Genomic DNA, 19,025 nt, shown 5'->3' with positions numbered 1-19,025 from the left:
GTGAATTTTACTTTAAGCAAAGAGTGATCCTGTCACCAGTAAAGTCAGGTGTGCAGGAACCACACAGGGGAAACTTGCAGGGCATTTTATTTTCAGCAGGGGCCTCTGTGCTGTGCTCCTATTGGTGGGAACACAGCGTCAGGTTTACACTATAGGCAGAAAAGGATGCTGGGGGAGGAGCTGGTACTCACAATTTCCAGGAAATGCCATCGTCACAAAAATACAATCATGCATAAAGTTACACAATGGCCATTTTATAAAATGGAGCCCCAATCAAGCTATTCCTTTGATTAAAAAAATCAAATTATATTCTCACAATTCCTCCCTTTTTAATTTTTATTTTTTGTGTGTGGTGCTGGTGATTGAACCCATGGGCATTCTACCTCCAACTTACACCCCAGCCCTGATTATATATATATTTGGTGGTCCTGGGGTTCCTGGAAACCCTTCTACCTCTGGGCTACACTCTCAGACCTATTTTATATTTTAATTTGGAAACAGGGTCTCTTAAGCCAGCGCGGCGGGCTTCAAAACTGCGCGATCCTCCTGTCTCTGCCTCCCAAGTGCGGAGATTACAAGTGTGCACCACCACGCCTGGCTCTATTTTTTTTTTTTTTAATTTTGAAACAGGATCTCCTAAGTTGTAGAGGGCCTCACTAAGTTGCTGAGGCTGGCTACGAACCTGCAATCCTCCTGTCTCAACTCCCAAGTACTGAAATTACAGGTGTGTTTCCCCATGCCCAGCTTCAAATACTAAAAAGGAATATTATGACCAAAATCATTATTTCTCCTTGTTTTCCAAACCATTGATTCATTAGGCTGGGGAAAGGATCATCTATCCTTGAACTTTTTGCTAGCTCAGCTGCTAATGTGGTCAAGCCTCATAGGGATTTAGTTATAGGGCAATCTGATACCTTATTGCTTGGAATCGTGATCAAATTAACATATGCATGAGGGTTCAATGACCCACTGGAGGGCTGAGGGACATCCCTGTTGATCCTATATTGCGCCTTAAGGGTCTTATTTGGGGTTTAAAACGCCAGGGTGAAAGGGATTGCCAACTGTGCTAGAGTGCACGTTCCGTTCCAATTGGCGGGTAACAGTCCTCCACAGTACCACCAGACATTTGCTTGGGCAAAAGCTAATGAAGAGCCAGGTGTGGTGGCACTAGTTTGTAATCCCAGCATCTGGGAGGCTGAGACAGGAGGATCGTGGTTCAAGGACAGCCTCAGCTATTTAGTGAGGCTCTTTGCAACTCAGTGAGACCCTGTTTCAAAATAAAGAATAAACCGGGCGTGGTGGCACACGCTTGTAATCCCCGGACTTGGGAGGCAGAGACAGGAGGATGGCGCAGGTTCGAAGCCAGCCGCGTGCGCTGGCTTAGGAGACCCTGTTTCCAAATAAAAATGTAAAAATAGGTCTGGGAGTGTAGCCTGGAGGTAGAAGGGCTTCCAGGAACCCCAGTACCACTCAAAAAATAAATAAATAAAGAAAGAAAGAAAGAAAGAAAGAAAGAATAAAAAAAATAGGGCTGGGGGTATAGCTCAGAGACAGAATGCCCCTCGGTTCCATCACCAGTACCGAAAATCACCAGTACCGAAAAAAAAAAAAAAAAAAAAAAGCTACTGAGGATGGATTGTCTAGCTCTTCAGAGGACCAGCCTCACTGCAGCCAGTAACATTGCCAGTAACATTAACTGCTCCTCCCACTTTGAGAGGCACAAGGTATAGTTAATATTTGGTATTGGAGGCTTGACAGTTGTGGGGGACTCTTGCTTTGGACCCCGAGTCACTGGGAACAGAAGAGATAGGGTCCTCTAAGACTCGCTGGGAGCCAGGCGTGGTGGTGCCTGCTTGTAATCCCAGCATTCGGGAGGTTGAGACAGGAGGATCATGGTGTGCCGATCGTCTCAGCTACTTAAGCCCTTTGCAACTCAATGAGACCCTGTTTCAAAATAAAGAATAGCTCTGAGGTAGGAATGGGGGTATAGCTCTGAGGTAGGAAGCCTCTGAGTTCCACCCCAGTACCAGCAAAAAAACAAGACTCCTTGACCCATGCTAGATTTTCCAAAGAGAGGGCTATTTCACGTCTCATGCCTGTTTGGTCTGAGGTCCATTTGAGTAGAAATGGGACCACTTGAGTAACAGTCACTTTGGTTTAAGGGCTGTAATCCATTTCAACCAGGCATTTGTTTCCTCATACCCCGTCTTAACTTCCATTTTCTGGGGTGAGTCCTCTATTCTTACTACAGTGGCCTGGGGTGAAGGGTTAACATTATTAACATTAGTAGCTGAGGTTGAATTATTAACTAGTCTAACAGCAAGTCTCCTAATGGGATTATTTCCTGGCATATCCACTGGGAGAACAGGGTTTAATGGAAAGGGCTGACTTTCCTGGCTCGGGAGTTGACAAGAGTGGATTATAGTGTAAATCAGCACAGGCGTTAAGGGAAACCCCTCCAGGCCTGGTCATTTTCTTCTTTTAACTCCTTGGAAACAAAGCAGCTTTATATTTTGGGACTGTCCACCCTCCACATGGGATGGGCTCCTGGGACTTGCCCCCAGTAGAGCAAGAGATTTGCTCTGGATTATTTTGCTTTCTCACCCAGATTGGTTCTGGGCAGAGATATAGGAATTGGCACATATTAATCTTTACACTTAGGGTTTTTTTCCCCTATAGTTACATTAATCATTATTGGGATGAGTAAGGACAATTCCATACCCGGAAACTTAACAGACAACAATTACAAAGATATACCAGGAAAATATAAAACAGAACTATTAGGAACAAAACAAATTCAGTTTGTTTAATAGTTTTGATAATATATGAGCTGGGTGTGGTGGAACACACTTGTAATCCCAGCATTTGGGAGGCTTAGACAGGAGGATCGTGGTTCGTGGACAACCTCGGCTACTTAGTGAGGCCTTCTGCAACTCAGTGAGACTCTGTTTCAAAATAAAAAAATAGAAAATAGGGCTGGGGGTGTAGCTCAGAGGTAGTGCCCCTGGGTTACACCCCCACTACAGAAAGAAAAGAATAAAATATAGAACTGAGAGTGTAGCTCAGAGGTAGAATACCTCTGGGTTCAATACCCAGTACTGCAAAAATAAAATAAATAAATAAAATATTTTATGACACAAACAAATCTCTATTTAAATTTTTTTTTTTTCGGGTTTGGGGATGGAACCCAGGGGCATTTGACCTCCGAGCTACACCCCCTGCCCAATTTTTTTATTCTTTATTTTGAAATCGGGTCTCACTGAGTTGCGGAGGGCCTCACTAAGTAGCTGAGGCTGTCTGCGAACCGCGATCCTCCTGTCTCAGCCTCCCAAATGCTGGGATTACAAGCGTGCGCCACCACGCCCGGCTTCTATTTAAATTTTACATAAACAAACACCCCACCTTATTTTGTGTGTGGTACTGGGGTTGGATATTCCAGTATGCCACCACACCTGGAAACTTTATTTATTTATTTATTTATTTATTTATTTATTTATTTATTTATTTATTTATTGTGATACTGGGGATGGAACCCAGGGGTATCCCCAGCCCTATTTTTATTTTTTATTTTGAATCAGGGTCTAAATTGAAGAGGGCCAAGCTGGGTGTTGTGGCGCACACTTGTAATCCCAGTACATGGGAGGCTGAGACAGGACGTTTGCACAGGTTCGAAGCCAGCCTCAGCTATTTAGTGAGGCTCTCAGCAATTTAGTGAGACCCTGTTTCAAAATAAAATATAAAATAGGTCAGGGGTATAGCCCGGAGGTAGAGGTCCCTGGGTTCCATCCCCAGTAACACAATAAATAAATAAATAAAATTGCAGAGGGCCTCACTACTTGCTAAGGCTGGCCTCGAACTTGCGATCCCTGTCTCAGTCTCCCAAGTACAGCCATCTTACTTTCTTTGGCAACACCTCCACTCTCCTTTGTTTTCTGCCCTTGAAATTTGGTGTACAAACTGGGCATGATGGTGCAAGCTTGTAATCTCAGTACTTGGGAAGCTAAGATAGGAGAATCCAGGTTCTCAGCCAGCCTCAAATACTTAGTGAGGCCCTCTACAACTTCGTGAGACCCTGCTTCAAAAGAAAAAAATCAGAGCCGGGCATGGTGGTGCATGCTTGTAATCCCAGTACTTGGGAGGCTGAGACAGGAGGATCACAGATTGTGGACAGCCTCAGCTACTTAGTGGCTCTTTGTAACTCAGTGAGACCCTGTTTCAAAATACATTATAAAAAAATAGGGCTGGGGGAATATCTTGGAGGTAGAATGCCTATGGGTTCCATCCCCAGCATAAATAAATAAATAAATAAATAAATAAATAAATAAATAAATTTTAAAATGGGATTGGGGTGTAGCTCAGAGGTAGAATGCCTCTGGGTTCAATCCCTAGCAACACACACACACACACACACACACACACACACACACACACACACACTTCGGTATACAATTTACAAACACAGACATTAATCTCCATAAAGCAGTTTGAATATTTTGCTATTTGAGATTTTTTGTTGCCCATTCATTAACCAGCCCATCACCTTCATTTTATTTTATTTTATCTTATTTGTGGTACTGGGGATGGAACCCATGGGCATTCTACCTCCAAGCTATACCCCCAGCCCAATTTTTTATTCTTTATTTTGAAGCAGGGTCTCACTAAGTTATGGAGGCCTCACTAAGTAGTAGAGGCTGGCTGAGAACCTGCAATCCTCCTGTCTCAGCCTCCCAAGTACTGGGATTACAAGCGTGCTCCACTATGCCCAGCATTCCTGGGAATTTCTTGAACCCAAATGTCCCTTTTGTTTCTGGTCAGGCCCCTCACAGAGAAGCCTTTACCTTTGGGGTCCATGCCCCTTAGACATCTTCAGATGCCCCCACTATTTTCACACAACCCTCACCCCAGGAGCTCTGACCACTGAAACACTGGGTCATCTCCTTGATACTTTCTTCCCTTGTTCTGCATGCAGAGTTTCCTGGCCGCCTTGGAGGAAGCAAGGCACCTCTCTCGCAGCTGCCATTTTGCTTCCTGCTCGGGGTCATTGTTGGCCAGGGAATGGTGGTATTTCCTGTCTTGGGGCCTCCAGCAACTTGGTGACAGGACGCATCTCCCCAGAAAGAAACCCCTGTGGCCCTCTGGAAACGATCTATTCCCGTATGGGCCACCAAATTGTCAGATGTAAACTTTTATAGCACCTTAAAAAAATACACAGAGTTGAAAGCAGCTTGGCAAGGTGTATTTTGCTTTTCGCAAAAAGGGATCCTGCCACCAGTAAATTCAGGTGTGCAAGAACCACACAGAGGAAACTTGCTGGGTGTTTTATTTTCAGCAGGGGCTTCTGTGCTGTGCTCCTATTGGTGGGAAACAGTCACAGTCTTTCCATCACTGGCTGAAGGAGGTGCCAGGGGAGGGGTTGACACAATTTCCAGGAAATGCTATCTTTACAAAAACACAGGCACACAATGGCAGTTTTATAAAATGGAGCCCAAGTCAAGCTATTTCTTTGACAGAAAAGATCTATTTAAGCCAGGCATGGTTGCACACGCTTGTAATCCCAATACTTGGGAGGCTGAGAGAGGATCGCAGGTTTGAAGCCAACCTCTGCAACTTAGTGAGGCTCTCAGCAGCCTAATGAAACCCTGTTTCCAAATAAGAAATAAAATTGGGCTTGGGGTATAGCTCAGAGGCAGCTCGATTCAATTCCCAGAACCAAAAAAAAAAGTATCAACAATGTGGAAAACAAGCCTCAAATCCACCTTCTTGTAAGCATGATTATGGGTTATGTAGGAAGGAAAAGGGCACAGAAGAGTGTCCAGGGGGAAATCTGGTTGTTTCACAAGTTTTCTTTTTAAAAATTTTTAGATTTATTTTTGTGGTACTGTGGATGGAACCCAGGGGCAAGCTACACCACAGCCCAGCCCTATTTTTTAGTCTTTATTTTTGAAACAGGTTTTTTTTTTTTTTTTTTTTTGTAGTACTACTGGGGATGGAACCCTTCTACCTCCGGGCTACACTCCCAGACCTATTTTATATTTTTTATTTGGAAACAGGGTCTCTTAAACCAGCGCGGCTGGCTTCGAACCTGCGCGATCCTCCTGTCTCAACCTCCCAAGCGCGGGGATTACAAGCGTGCGCCACCACGCCCGGCTGAAACAGGGTCTCACTGAGTTGCAGAGGGCCTCACTAAGTAGCTGAGGCTGTTCGTGAACCACTTTCCTCCAGTCTCAGCCTCCCGATTGCTGGGATGACAAGCGTGCGCCACCACGCCCAGCTCACAAATTTCGATGTGATCAACTTTCAGACTTGATGCTACTGGAGATCTGGTGTACCTCTGAGCAATGTATGGTTCTGCAGAACAAGGTCATCTTGCAAGGCCACCCATGATTCTTCTACAACAAACAACGAAGTTCACACTGAGACTCTTAGGGACCCAGACAAAGAGTAGTAAGGCCTGGTCAGCTTCACCTGGGGGAATCACGCATTTTGTTCGTTATTTAAACTTCAGGCCGGGCGTGGTGGCGCACGCTTGTAATCCCAGCACTTGGGAGGCTGAGACAGGAGGATCGCACGGGTTCGAAGCCAGCCTCAGCTACTTAGTGAGGCTCTCAGCAACTTAGTGAGACCCTGTTTCCAAAATAAAATATAAATGGGTCTGGAAATATAGCCCGGAGGTAGAAAGCCTTTGGGTTCCACCCCCAGTACCACCAAAAATAAAATAAAATAAAATAAAAATAAACTTCAGAGAGAGGAAAATGGTTCAAACTTCTTACAAGATAAAAAATTTATTTAAGCCGGGCGTGGTGGTGCACACTTGTAATCCCTGCGCTTGGGAGGCTGAGACAGGAGGATCGCACAGGTTCGAAGCCAGCCTCAGGCACTTAGTGAGGCTCTCAGCAACTTAGTGAGACCCTGTTTCCAAATAAAATATAAAAAAGGTCTGGGAGTATAGCCCGGAGGTAGAAAGCCTCCGGGTTCCACCCCCAGTACTACCAAAAATAAATAAATAAACAAACAAACAAACAAACAAACAAATAAATAAAAATATATTAAAAATATTTTATTTAATTTCATTATAGGAGCTGAGTTACTGTCTATTATTTATTTATTTATTTATTTATTTATTTATTTATTTATTTATTTATTTATTTATTTCAGTACTGAGGATGAAACCCAGAGGTATTCTACCTCTGAGATACAACCCTATACCCCCAGAGATTTTTTTTTTGGGGGGGGGTGGTACTGTGGTTCCTGAAAACCCTTCTACTTCCAGGCTACAGTCCCAGACCTATTTTTATACTTTTTTATTTGGAAACAGGGTCTCTTAAGCCAGTGCGGCTGGCTTCTAACCTCTGCGATCCTCCTGTCTCTGCCTCCCAAGCGCAGTGATTACAAGCGTGTGCCACCATGCCCGGCTTTATTCTTCATTTTGAAACAAGGTCTCACTGAGTTGCAGAGGGCCTCACTAAGTAGCTGAGGCTGGCTGTGAACCTGTAATCCTCCTGTCTCAGCCTCCCAAGTACTAGAATTACAAGCGTGTGCCATTACGCCTGGCTCAGGACTTATTCTTCACTGAGGCTTTGCTATTTTAGAGGCCTTTTCTGTCTTGGAGAGGAAGGCTTCAACCCATCCAGTAAAAACTAACATAAATTCAAATTTTCCAGGAGCCCTTTGCAACATGGTAAAGTCTATTTTTTTGGAGATTTAAAGAAGTTTATTTTATTTATTATTATTATTATTATTATTATTATTATTATTATTATTATTATTTGGTACTGGGGGTGAAACCCAGAGGCTTTCTACCTCCGGGCTATACTCCTAGACCCATTTTTTATATTTTATTTGGAAACAGGGTCTCACTAAGTTGCTGAGAGCCTCACTAAGTAGCTGAGGCTGGCTTCGAACCTGTGCGATCCTCCTGTCTCAGCCTCCCAAGCGTGGGGATTACAAACATGCGCCACCACGCCCGGTTTAAAGAAGTTTATTAAAAAGATAGAAATACAGAAAATAGTTACAGTCCCATGCCAAAATGGCATGAGGGGGAGGGTGGCCCAGGTCAAGTCACCACTCCCCTATTTGCCAATCTTTAGAAGGGCTTCATCCTTAGTTTTGAATAATTCCTCAGGATTCCCAAGTCGGGGGGCAGGGAGGGGGTTAGCCTTTGGGTTATTTTTGTTACACATTATACAATGTTGGGTGATCTGTTGAACAAGTATTTGTAGGTTTGGGTCTATCAGAAACTTCTGGACCTACTGACATGTGTGTCCAGTCCGTACTGGGTAATCTTGTGAATATTCTAGTGAATATTAGAGGCATTTGGGATTTTGTACCAGGACAACACCATTGCATTGCATTTCCAACTCACATGCTCATCTTAAGTCCTTCAGGATATAATGGGGCTGGTATTGACTGAAATCAACTTATAGGACCACTGGAGTCAAAAGAGCCTTAAAATATGGCATGGTAGCACATGCTTGTAATCATAGTACTTGGGAGGCTCAGACAGGAGGATTGCGGGTTTGAGGATAGCCTCAGAAAGTAGCGAGACTCTCATCAATCTAGTGAGAGTCTATTTAAAAAATAAAACTTAAACCGGGCGTGGTGGCGCACGCTTGTAATCCCAGCATTTGGGAGGCTGAGACAGAAGGATTGTGGTTCACAGACAGCTTCAGCTTCTTAGTGAAACGCTCTTTCAAAATAAAAATTAAAAATAGGGCTGGGGGTGTGGCTTGGAGGTAGAATGCCCCTGAATTCAATTCCCCGTATTGCATTAAAAAAAAAAGTGATGAAGCCAGCTGTGGTGGCGCACGCTTGTCATCCCAGCACTCGGGAGGCTGAGACAGGAGGATCGCGGTTCGCGGACGGCCTCAGCTACTTAGTGAGGCCCTCCGCAACTCAGTGAGACCCGGTTTCAAAATAAAGAATAAAAAATAGGGCAGGGGGTGTAGCTCGGAGGTCGAATGCCCCTGGGTTTCATCCCCAGACCCGCAAAAAAATAAAATTAAATAAAAATAAAAATAAAAAAAAGTGATGAATTCAGACTTTTGTGCTGAGATACCAGAGGCATCTGCTTCAGTGGTTTTTTTATTGCAAGGTGTTATAGTGTCTGACATTGTCCTTGGTCCATGAAACTGCTACCATCAGTAAACAGTTCCAAGTGTGGTTTTCCCAGTGGTTGGTTGGTGAAATATGGTGGACTGGGAAAGTTGTTCAAGTCTATGCAGACAACCATGTAAAGGGTGCTCCTCAAAGCCAATAGGCAGTAAAGTGGCAGGATTTAAGGTAGAAACCACCTTTCATTTTACATTAGGGATGTCTAACAGGATGGCTTGATATCTTCCCAATCAACCTGAGGTTAGCCAACAGCCTCTCCTCTCTCTTTTTCTTTTCTTTTCTTTTCTTTCTTCTTCTTTTTTTTTTTTTGTGGAATTGGGGATCGATCTCGGGGGCAGTGTACCTCCAAGCCACACTCCCAGCTTTTATTATTTATTTATTTATTTATTTATTTATTTATTTTTGTGGCCCTGGGGATTGAACCCAGGAGCATTCTACCTCTCAGTTATACCCCCAGCCCTATTTTTTATTGCAATATTTTTATTTATTTGTTTGTGTTTTTTTGTTGTTGTTGCAGTCTGTGGGTGGAACCCAGGGGCATTCTACCTCTGAGCTACACCTCCTACCCTATTTTTATTCTTTATTTCGAAACAGGGTCTCACTGAGTTGCAAAAGGCCTCACTAGGTAGTAGCTGAGGCTATCCGTGAACCACAGTCCTCCTGTCCTCAGCCTCCCAAATGCTGGGATTACAAACGTGTACCACCACACCCGGCTTTTATTCTTTAGTTTGAAACAGGGTCTCACTAGGTTTTGGAGGGCCTCACTAAGTAGTTGATTATGGCCATGAACCTGTGATCCTCTTGTCTCAGCCTCTCAAGTATTGGGATTACAAATTTATGTGACCACACCTGGCTTAAGTCAGAGTTAATACCTCAAGGCCCATTCTTTTTTTTTTTTTTTTTTCCTGGTACTGAGGGTTGAAGGCGGGTCTTTTTTATTTTTTTATTTTTTTGGTGGTACTGGGGTTCCTGGAAACCCTTCTACCTTCGGGCTACACTCGCAGACCCATTTTATTTTTATACTTTTTTAAAATTTGGAAACAGGGTCTCTTAAGCCAGCGCGGCTGGCTTCGAACCTGCGCAATCCTCCTGTCTCCGCCTCCCAAGCACGGGGATTACAAGCGTGCGCCACCATGCCAGGCAAAGGCAGGGTCTTGAAGCATGCTATTCGAGCTCTACCACTGTGGCACACCCCAGCCCTTTTTATTCTTTTGAGACAGGGTCTTTCTAATTTGCCTGGGCTGGCCTCAAACTGGTGATCTTCCTGCTTCAGCCTCCTGAGTGGATGGAGTTATCGTGAGATGCCCACAGCTCTACTCCCTGCTTTTCGCGTAAAACAAGGTGAACACGCTTTCTTAGATCTGGGCTGCCCAAAGCTAGAGCGGTAAGCAGATTGTCCTTACTCGGCTGAAATCTTACTGGCGTTCCGAAATCTACTGCAAGGGTTCGAGGTCCCTTCTTTTTAAAGCCTCAAAGAAGAGTTTAACAATTAGCCCACAGTTGGGAATCCCAATACAGCACAATCCGGCCATCCCCCGAGAGCCACTCGATTGTCAGTGGGTGTTGGGATGGCTACACAGGCAATAGTTTCTCTGTGGTCAGAGAGCAAATTTCTCTGCCCTTGGAGAATTCCAATCCTAAGTCTTTAACTGTCTCTTGACAGATTTGGACTTTTCTCTTGGAGGCTTATGTCCCCTATCGGCCAAGTAGTTTAAGTTATAAATAGTCTTTTCAATCGAAGCATCTGTTTTTACTTGGAACCAAAATGTCATCCAATATTGTAGGCTTCCTTCTTTTAGTTGGCAGTCCCTTACTTAGGTCTCTACCTGGTATTTCTCTAAATACCATACATAGGTGAGTAGCTAAACCCTTGTGGAAGCAGAGTCCAAAACAACTTGTCATAAGTTTTGGGGTCTTGACATTCAAAGACAAGTATGTTTTAGGAGTTTTCTTCTGGAAGGATGTAGAAAAAGTTCTAGTACAATGAACCTGTATAGGTCAGGAAAGTTTAAGTGTAGGGAACTGACAGGTCGGGTTCCTCCCTTCCCCTATGGGGTCCCCGCAGCGGGGACAGAAGGTGGAACCCTGGAAGCTAGAAGCAGAGATATCGCAAGAATCCAGGTGCCTCTAGACTCCAAACATCATGAGACATACTCCAGAGGTCACGAGACTACAGATGTGGGAGAGAATCAGCAGCCTATAAAACCTCGGTACTTCCGTTCCTCGATGTGACTCAGCCCCCGACCAGGGCTACACGCGGCGCCCCAGAAGCGGGGCTCATTGCTCCCTCCCCCAGTGGTCATATGAATCTCTGATGGTGTCAGGTTCTTGATTAAAGCCGTTGTTAATAACCTGGTTGGTGCTTACCTCCTTCGCAATTTCCCCAAACTATTTCCAGCGTTTCAGGAACAACTGGGTGTACATTCTGCATTATTATTATTATTATTATTATTATTATTATTATTATTGATGGTACTGGGGTTCCTGGAAGCCCTTGAACCTCTGGGCTACACTCCCAGACCTATTTTATATTTTTATTTGGAAACAGGGTCTCCTAAGCCAGTGCGCACGGCTGGCTTCGAACCTGCGCGATCCTCCTGTCTCCGCCTCCCGAGCGCCACCAGGCCTGGCTACGTTCTGCATTATTTGATTGATGGCCCCTAGGCCCTGAACAAACCAAATTCTTTGGAATTTGGCTTTTACAGTGGGAAGATAGGCATATTATATGGAGAATGGCATAATCTTACTAGCCCTTGTCTTGTTTTTGATACCAGGAAACCTAGGGGTATTCTATCTCTGAGCTACACCCCAGCCCTATTTAATTTTCTCCTATTTATTTATTTTTATTTATTTTTTTGAGGTACGGGGGATGAAAAACAGGGGCATTCTACCTTCGAGCTACACCCTCAGCTCTAATTTTATTCTTTATTTTGGAACAGGGTCTCACTGAGTAGCAAAGGGCTTCACTAAGTAGTTGAGGCTGTCCACAAACCATGATTCTCCTGTTTCAGCCTTCCAAATGCTGGGATTACAAGCGTGTGCCACCATGGGAGGCTCTATTTTGTTATTTACTTATTTACTTATGGTATTGAAGATGGAACCCAGGGGCCTATGACCTACAACTCCAGCCCTATTTTTTATTCTTTATTTTGAAATAGGATCTCACTGAATTGCAGAGGGCCTAAGTAGCTAAGGCTGTGCTTGAACTGCGATCCTCCTGTCTCAGCCTCCCAAATGCTGGGATTACAAGCGTTCGCCATCATGCCCGGTTTATCCTTTATTTTGAAACAGGGTCTTATTTAGTTGCAAAGGGATAAGTAATAGCTGAGGCTGTCCGCGAACCACGATCCTCCTCTCTCAGCCTCCCAAGTGCTGGATTACAAGCGTGCCCAGCCCTAGTTTTAGGCATTCTTGAATCCAGTGTCCTTCTTTGCAGTAATCATCCCTATTTTTTCCTAGAGATGGCTGATTTTTGCTCACCTTCTTTGGGTTGTCTCATAACACTTCCTGGTTTTCCTTGTGGGTTTCTGTGAGTGCTATTGTGAGCAAGAAGCCTGTCGTTTTCTCTTCTGTTGTTCTTTCAAATAAACTTTATTTTTTGGTGGAACTGGGGATGGAACCCAGGGGCATTCTACCTCTGAGCTACACCCACAGTCCTGTTTTTTGTTCTTTCTTTCATTTTTTTGTCGTGCTGGAGATTGAACCCAGGGGCATTCTACCTCTGAGCTACACCCCCAGCCTGATTATTTATTTATTTTGAAACAGGGTCTCACTGAGTTGCAGAGGGCTTCACTAAGTAGCTGAGGCTGTCAGCCAACCTCAATTCTCCTGTCTCAATCTCCCAAATGCTGGGATTACAAGCGTGTGCCACCACACCGGGCCTCACTAAGTAGCTGAGGCTAATTCTGAACCTGAAATCCTCGTATTTCAGCCTCCCAAATGCTGGGATTACAAGTGTGCATGCTTCATTACACTGCTCCATTACCGGGTTTATTCTTTATTTTGAAACAAAGTCTGTAGCTGAGGTTGTCCTGAACCCACTGTTCCTTCTGTCTCACCCTCCCTAATACAGGGGATTACAAGCATGGGCCACTGGTTGTTACTATAAACTTTAAAGGCCATTTTCTATATTTTATTTTTTGCAGAACTGGGAATTGAACCTATAAGCATTCTACCTTCAAGTTACATCCCCTGCCCTAAAGTCTTTTTATTTTTATTATTTTATTTACTGATTGATTTTGGTGGCACTGGGGGTGGAACCTAGGAGCCTCACTAAGTAGCTGAGGCTGGCCACGAACCTGTGATCTTCCTGTCTCAGCCTCCCAAGTACTGGGATTACAACCATGTGCCACCATGTCCTGTTTTGTCTTTTGTACTTTTTAAAAAAATTTTCTTTTCTTTTTTCTTTTTTTTTTTTTTTTTTGCGGGTCTGGGGATGGAACCCAGGGGCATTTGATCTCCGAGCTACACCCCCTGCCCTATTTTTTATTCTTTATTTTGAAACCGGGTCTCACTGAGTTGCAGAGGGCCTAAGTAGCTGAGGCTGTCCGCGAACTGTGATCCTCCGGGTCTCAGCCTCCCGAATGCTGGGATTACAAGTGTACGCCACCATGCCCGGCTCTTTTGTAGTTTTCTATCGAGAACACTTTGGGTGGTAAGTTATGTTGAACATTTTTTGATTTCTGGAGCTTCAGACTGGTGTCCACATAGTGTCGGTACTCCTTGATAGATGGTACTCCAAAAATTCTGACTGATCCTGCTGAGGTCGTTCCTCCTGTGTGTGCACGTGTGGTACTGGCGATGGAATCCAGGGGCATTCTACCTCTGAGGTACATCCCCATCCCTATTTTATTTTTACTTGGAAACAGGGTCTCAATAATTTGTGGAGGGCCTAAGAAGCTGAGGCTGGCCACTAACCTGTGATCGTCTGTCTCAGTCTACCAAGTACTGGGGATTATAAGTGAGTATTATCACACTTGGCTTCTGCTAAGGCTTTTTTTTTTTTTTTTGGTGGTACTTGGGGTGGAACCCAGACCTCTTTTATATTTTATTTGGAAACAGGGTCTCACTAAGTTGCTGAGAGCCTCACTAAGTAGCTGAGGCTGGCCTCGAACCCGTGCGATCCTCCTGTCTCAGCCTTCCAAGCGCGGGGATTACAAGCGTGCGCCACCACGCCAAGCAAGGCTTTTGTTTAATCTCCTGTATGTTGCTAAGAATCTTTAACTTTGGGACTCTCCATTGGAGTCCTACCAGTAAGCAACACCTGTAATTTTTTTTTTTTTTTTTTTGTGGGTCTGGGGAAGGAACCCAGGGGCATTTGACCTCTGAGCTACACCTCCTACCCTATTTTTTATTCTTTATTTTGAAATCGGGTCTGAGTTGCAGAGGGCCTAAGTAGCTGAGGCTGTCTGCGAACCGCGATCCTCCTTCTAAGCCTCTCGAATGCTGGGATTACAAGTGTGAGCCATCATACCTGGCTCACCTGTAATTTTTGAGATGGGTCAGTCCAGTTTTTTCTTTTGTGTGTGTGGTACTAGGGATGGAACCCAGGGGCATTCTACTCCAAGGTACACACCCAGCCCTGTTTATTTATTGGTGGTGCTGGGGGTTCTGGAAACCCTTCTACCTCCGGGTTACACTCCCAGATCTATGTTTATACTTTTTTATTTGGAAACAGGGTCTCTTCAGCCAGCGCGGCTGGCTTCGAACATGCGCGATCCTCCTGTCTCAGCCTCCGAAGCGTGGGGATTAAAAGCGTGCGTCACCACGCCCGGCGCCAGCCTTATTTATTCTTATTTTTTTTGAAACAGGGTCTCACTTGTTGCAAACAGCCTAAGTAGCTGAGGCTGTCTGTGAACCATGATCCTCCGAATGCTGGCATTACAAGTGTGCGCCACCACGCCCAGCTTAATCCACTGTTATTTGTCTAATTTCGGTTCTGTTGTAGGTACAGGTACAGTTTCCTTTGCCTCTGGTCTGGCAGGATTCATTAGATACCAGAGATAGAGCAGTTGGGCTTTATCCATTAGTATAACACTTACCAGAGCAAGAGTATCTGCCCTAGTGGGGTAATAGGTAGTGAAAACGAAGGCAAGTAAATAGTCCATGTGGGGAGACATGACTTCCAATTACATAAATCAGAAGTAGAGAGGTCAGAATGCATCCAAACCACTCTAGCTGGTTGTCCATCTGCAGACAACCCATGCATCTAAATCTTTCCAAGTGATTACCTTGTCTGGGCATAAGCAGCACCTGCTCAGATTGGATACCATGACTGGTATGTGAGGAACACACTATTCTAAGGAGTTCCCTATTTCTGATAATTTTCCCCCTTCTGTTTGCTTCCATAAGAGTTGAGTGGCGGCAGCCACCTGTTGAGGAGCTTGTGGTGGCAGTCTTTGGTGGATTTGAGACATTTCAAGTTATTTTTTCACCTCTCACCCATTCTGTATCAGAAAGAAAAGACTACGTTTTTCTGTTGCTGTTGAACCAAGATTTTGCATCTCAGGTTTGTTTGTTTTTGCGGTACTGAGGATGGAATCCAGGAGCCTTCTACCTCTGAGCTATACCCCCAGCCCTATGTTTTATTCTTTATTTTGTAACAAGGTCTCACTGAGTTGCTGAGAGCCTCACTAACTAGCTGAGGCTGTCTGCAAACAGCGATCCTCCTGTCTCTGCCTCCCCAATGCTGGGATTACAAGTGTGAGCCGCCACACCCTGCTAGCAGGTTCATTTTGACAAGAAACAAAGGTTGTACATGTGAGACTTCTACTCATTTGCCTCATGTCTTACAGAGTAATTTTTATTTATTTACTTTGTGCCAGGGATCAAAGCGGAAGCATTCTACCTCTGAGTTACATCTCCAGCACTTTCTATTTTGGAACAGGGTCTTGCTAAATTGCTGAGGCTGGCCTTAAGCCGGAGATCTTTCTGTCTCAGCCTTCCAAGTACTGAGATTACAGGAATGTGCCACCAGGCCCGGCTATAGTTTTTATTTTAAGGTCCCATTTATGGGCCATTTTTATCCTGAGCCTAAAGCATAGTGATGCCAAACATTACCCCCCCCCAAAAAAAAAAAAAGACACTTTCTTCCTTTCCAAAAGCTTATAACGGAAAGCAGTCCAATTCTGAATTTTATACCTTCGTGGGCTGCAATCTAGAAGCAAATTGGAGTTTCTCATCACACAGGGATAGAAAAAACACAATATATTAAAGATGAAGTCCAGCCAGGCGTGGTGGCGCACGCTTGTAATCCCCGCGCTTGGGAGGCTGAGACAGGAGGATCGCGCAGGTTCGAAGCCAGCCTCAGCTACTTAGTGAGGCTCTCAGCAACTTAGTGAGACCCTGTTTCCAAATAAAATATAAAAAATAGGCCTGGGGGTATAGCCCGGAGGTAGAAAGCCTCTGGGTTCCACCGCAGTACCACCAAACAAAACAAAACAAAAAACAACAAAAAACCATATTCTTCTATTTTGAAACAGAATCTTGAGCTAGGTGTGGTGGCGCACACTTGTAATCCCAGTAATTGGGAGGTTGAAACAAGAGGATAACAGGTTTGTAGCAAGCCTCAGCAATTTAGTGAGGCCCTCTGAACTAAGGGAGACTCAGTTTCAAAATAAGAGTAAAGTAGGTGTGTAGCTCAGAGGTAGAATGCCTCTGGATTCCATCCCCAGTAACACACACACACACACACACACACACACACACACACACACACACACACCAGGGTCTCATTAAGTTTTGGAATGTGTCACTAAATTGCTGAGACTGGCTGCAAACCTGTAATCATCCTGCCTCAGCCTCCCAAATGCTGGGATTACAAGCATGTGCCACCACAGCAGGCAGGCTTACAACTACAATTAATACACTGAATACAAACGCACACACACATTTTGTCCCAAGCGGTCTCCTTTAATGAAACTTAGGAGAACAAATACAAACGGGGCGAGAATCCTGCGGCTGCACGTGCCGAAGGAACTTACCCGACCGGTTCAAAGGCAATGTGAACCAGAGATTAGAAATGTCTGCCGAGCGGTCTTAAGCCCAGGGCGGTTGGCAGCGCCTTCATTTGACCTGGGGAAGTGCCCGGGCGGACCAGGCCCGGGCAGGAGCAGCGGCAGGCCCGCCCCGCCCTCGCCCCCCGCCCGCCTGGGCCCGGGATCGCAGCCCGCCGCCGGCTCACACTCCAGGCGCGCCGGCCCGCCGAGAGCATCGGCGCTCGGGGCCCCTCCCACCTCCGGCGCGCGAGGCCGGGTATTCCCCGGGTCCGGGGCGGTTGCTATGACGCCACTTCCGGGGAAGGTAACCTTTCTTTGGCGGTTGCAGGAAAGGGAGCTCTCGCGACACTTGCTCCCGCGAGATCTGCTGGCTCACTCCAGCGATGACATCCTCCTCCTCCTCCCCGCCGCCTTTCGGCAATCTTCGCCAGCGCCAGCCCCGACCAATCTGCACTCCGATCGCATGGATGAGGCCTCCCCCCGAACCCCGGTGCACGCGGGGCGTCAGGCGGCGGCGGCGGGGCGCGCGCGGCACGAGGCCGACGGCAGCGGCCTGGCGGGCGGCCACGGGCCGGCGACGGGCGGCGGGCGGGGGTGGGGCGGGGGTAGGCCCGCCGAGTGCCGGCTCGATTGTTCTGGCCTGGCTATGGCGCCTCTCCTCCCCCCCGCCATGGCTCCCCGTGTCCCTGCTCCGCTCCTCTCAGTGAGTGAAAGTGGCCGCCGCCGCCGCCGGCCCAGCGCCCGCAGCCGCCTCAGCGCCGCCGCCATCTTGGGGTCCCAGGAGCCGCCGAGGGAGCGAGCGAGGAGCGTCCGCGTCCAGCGCAGTCGGCGCCCCACGGCCGCGGGGAGCGAACCGCGGCTCCTGCGGCGGCGGGGCGACCCCCCCTCCGGACCCCGTCCGCCCCCGCCCCCCCTCCGCCGCCGCCGCGGCGGCGGGGCCCCGCGGCCCGAGGTGAGGCGGCGGCGCGGGCGGGCGGGCGGGCGGGGGGCAGGCTCGGCGCCCCTCGCCCGGGCCGCGCCGGGCCGCGTCTTAAAGGGGCCGTCGCCCCCGGCCTCGGCGTCGGCGGGGGAGGACGGCGCGGACGCCGCCGGCGGGTGGGGGCCGCGGGGCCGGCTCGGCCCCGGCCTCGGCCGGCCCCGGGCACTCGGGGTCACGCGCTGCCCTCCGCCGGGGGGAGCCCGTGGGCGCCCGCACGTGGGGAGTGTTAGGCCCGGTGCACGTGGGGCCCGCGGGGCGGTGTCGGCTGACACGTGTGCGGCGGGGCGCCGGGAGCGCGGGCGGCGCGGGCGGGGTGCGGGCCGAGCCGGACCTGTCAGTGCGCGCGGTGTGCGCAGGGGCGTGCCCGGCGGTGCGGGCCGGGGCCGGGGGCGCGGGGCGGTGGCCGGCTGGGGGCCGCCCGGGGGCGCGGCGGCTCGCCGGGGGTGTTCCGAGACGCCGGGCGCCGGGGCAAGTGTCATCTTATTTTGACATTTCTTCTTGAGCTGGCTGCTGAGAAAAGTAGTACTTCCGTAATCGCCGAGGATGGAAGCCCCCTACAGTTTAGGAGTGATAAAGCCAAAGAAGAGACTTGACTATTTTAGTTAACAACCAACTGTGCTCAGGGTTCTCTGATTCACAGACCGTCTCCGATTTATTTATTTGTTGGGAACGGGGGAGGGAATTTGGAGGGTGACTTCTCTAAGGTCACAGATAGCCGGCTGAGATTTCCAGTTACCGACTTCCATGATTTTTTTCTCTCGATTTTCATTGTGGCTTAACCAGTGGCAACATTTTTTTTTGGAAGTAACAAGTTCGTTGAGATATAACTCACATAACAAAAATTCAGATGAATTAGGCACAGTGCAGTGGTTTTTAGTATATGCACCCTGTGGTGCAGCTGTGAGCACGATTTAATACATCACCCCAGAGAAGCCCTT

This window comes from Muscardinus avellanarius (genome assembly GCF_963383645.1).
Source record: "Muscardinus avellanarius genome assembly, chromosome: 12".
Lineage (NCBI taxonomy): Eukaryota > Metazoa > Chordata > Mammalia > Rodentia > Gliridae > Muscardinus > Muscardinus avellanarius.
The sequence above is the reverse complement of the archived record's forward strand: the minus strand, read 5'-3'. Positions refer to the sequence as shown.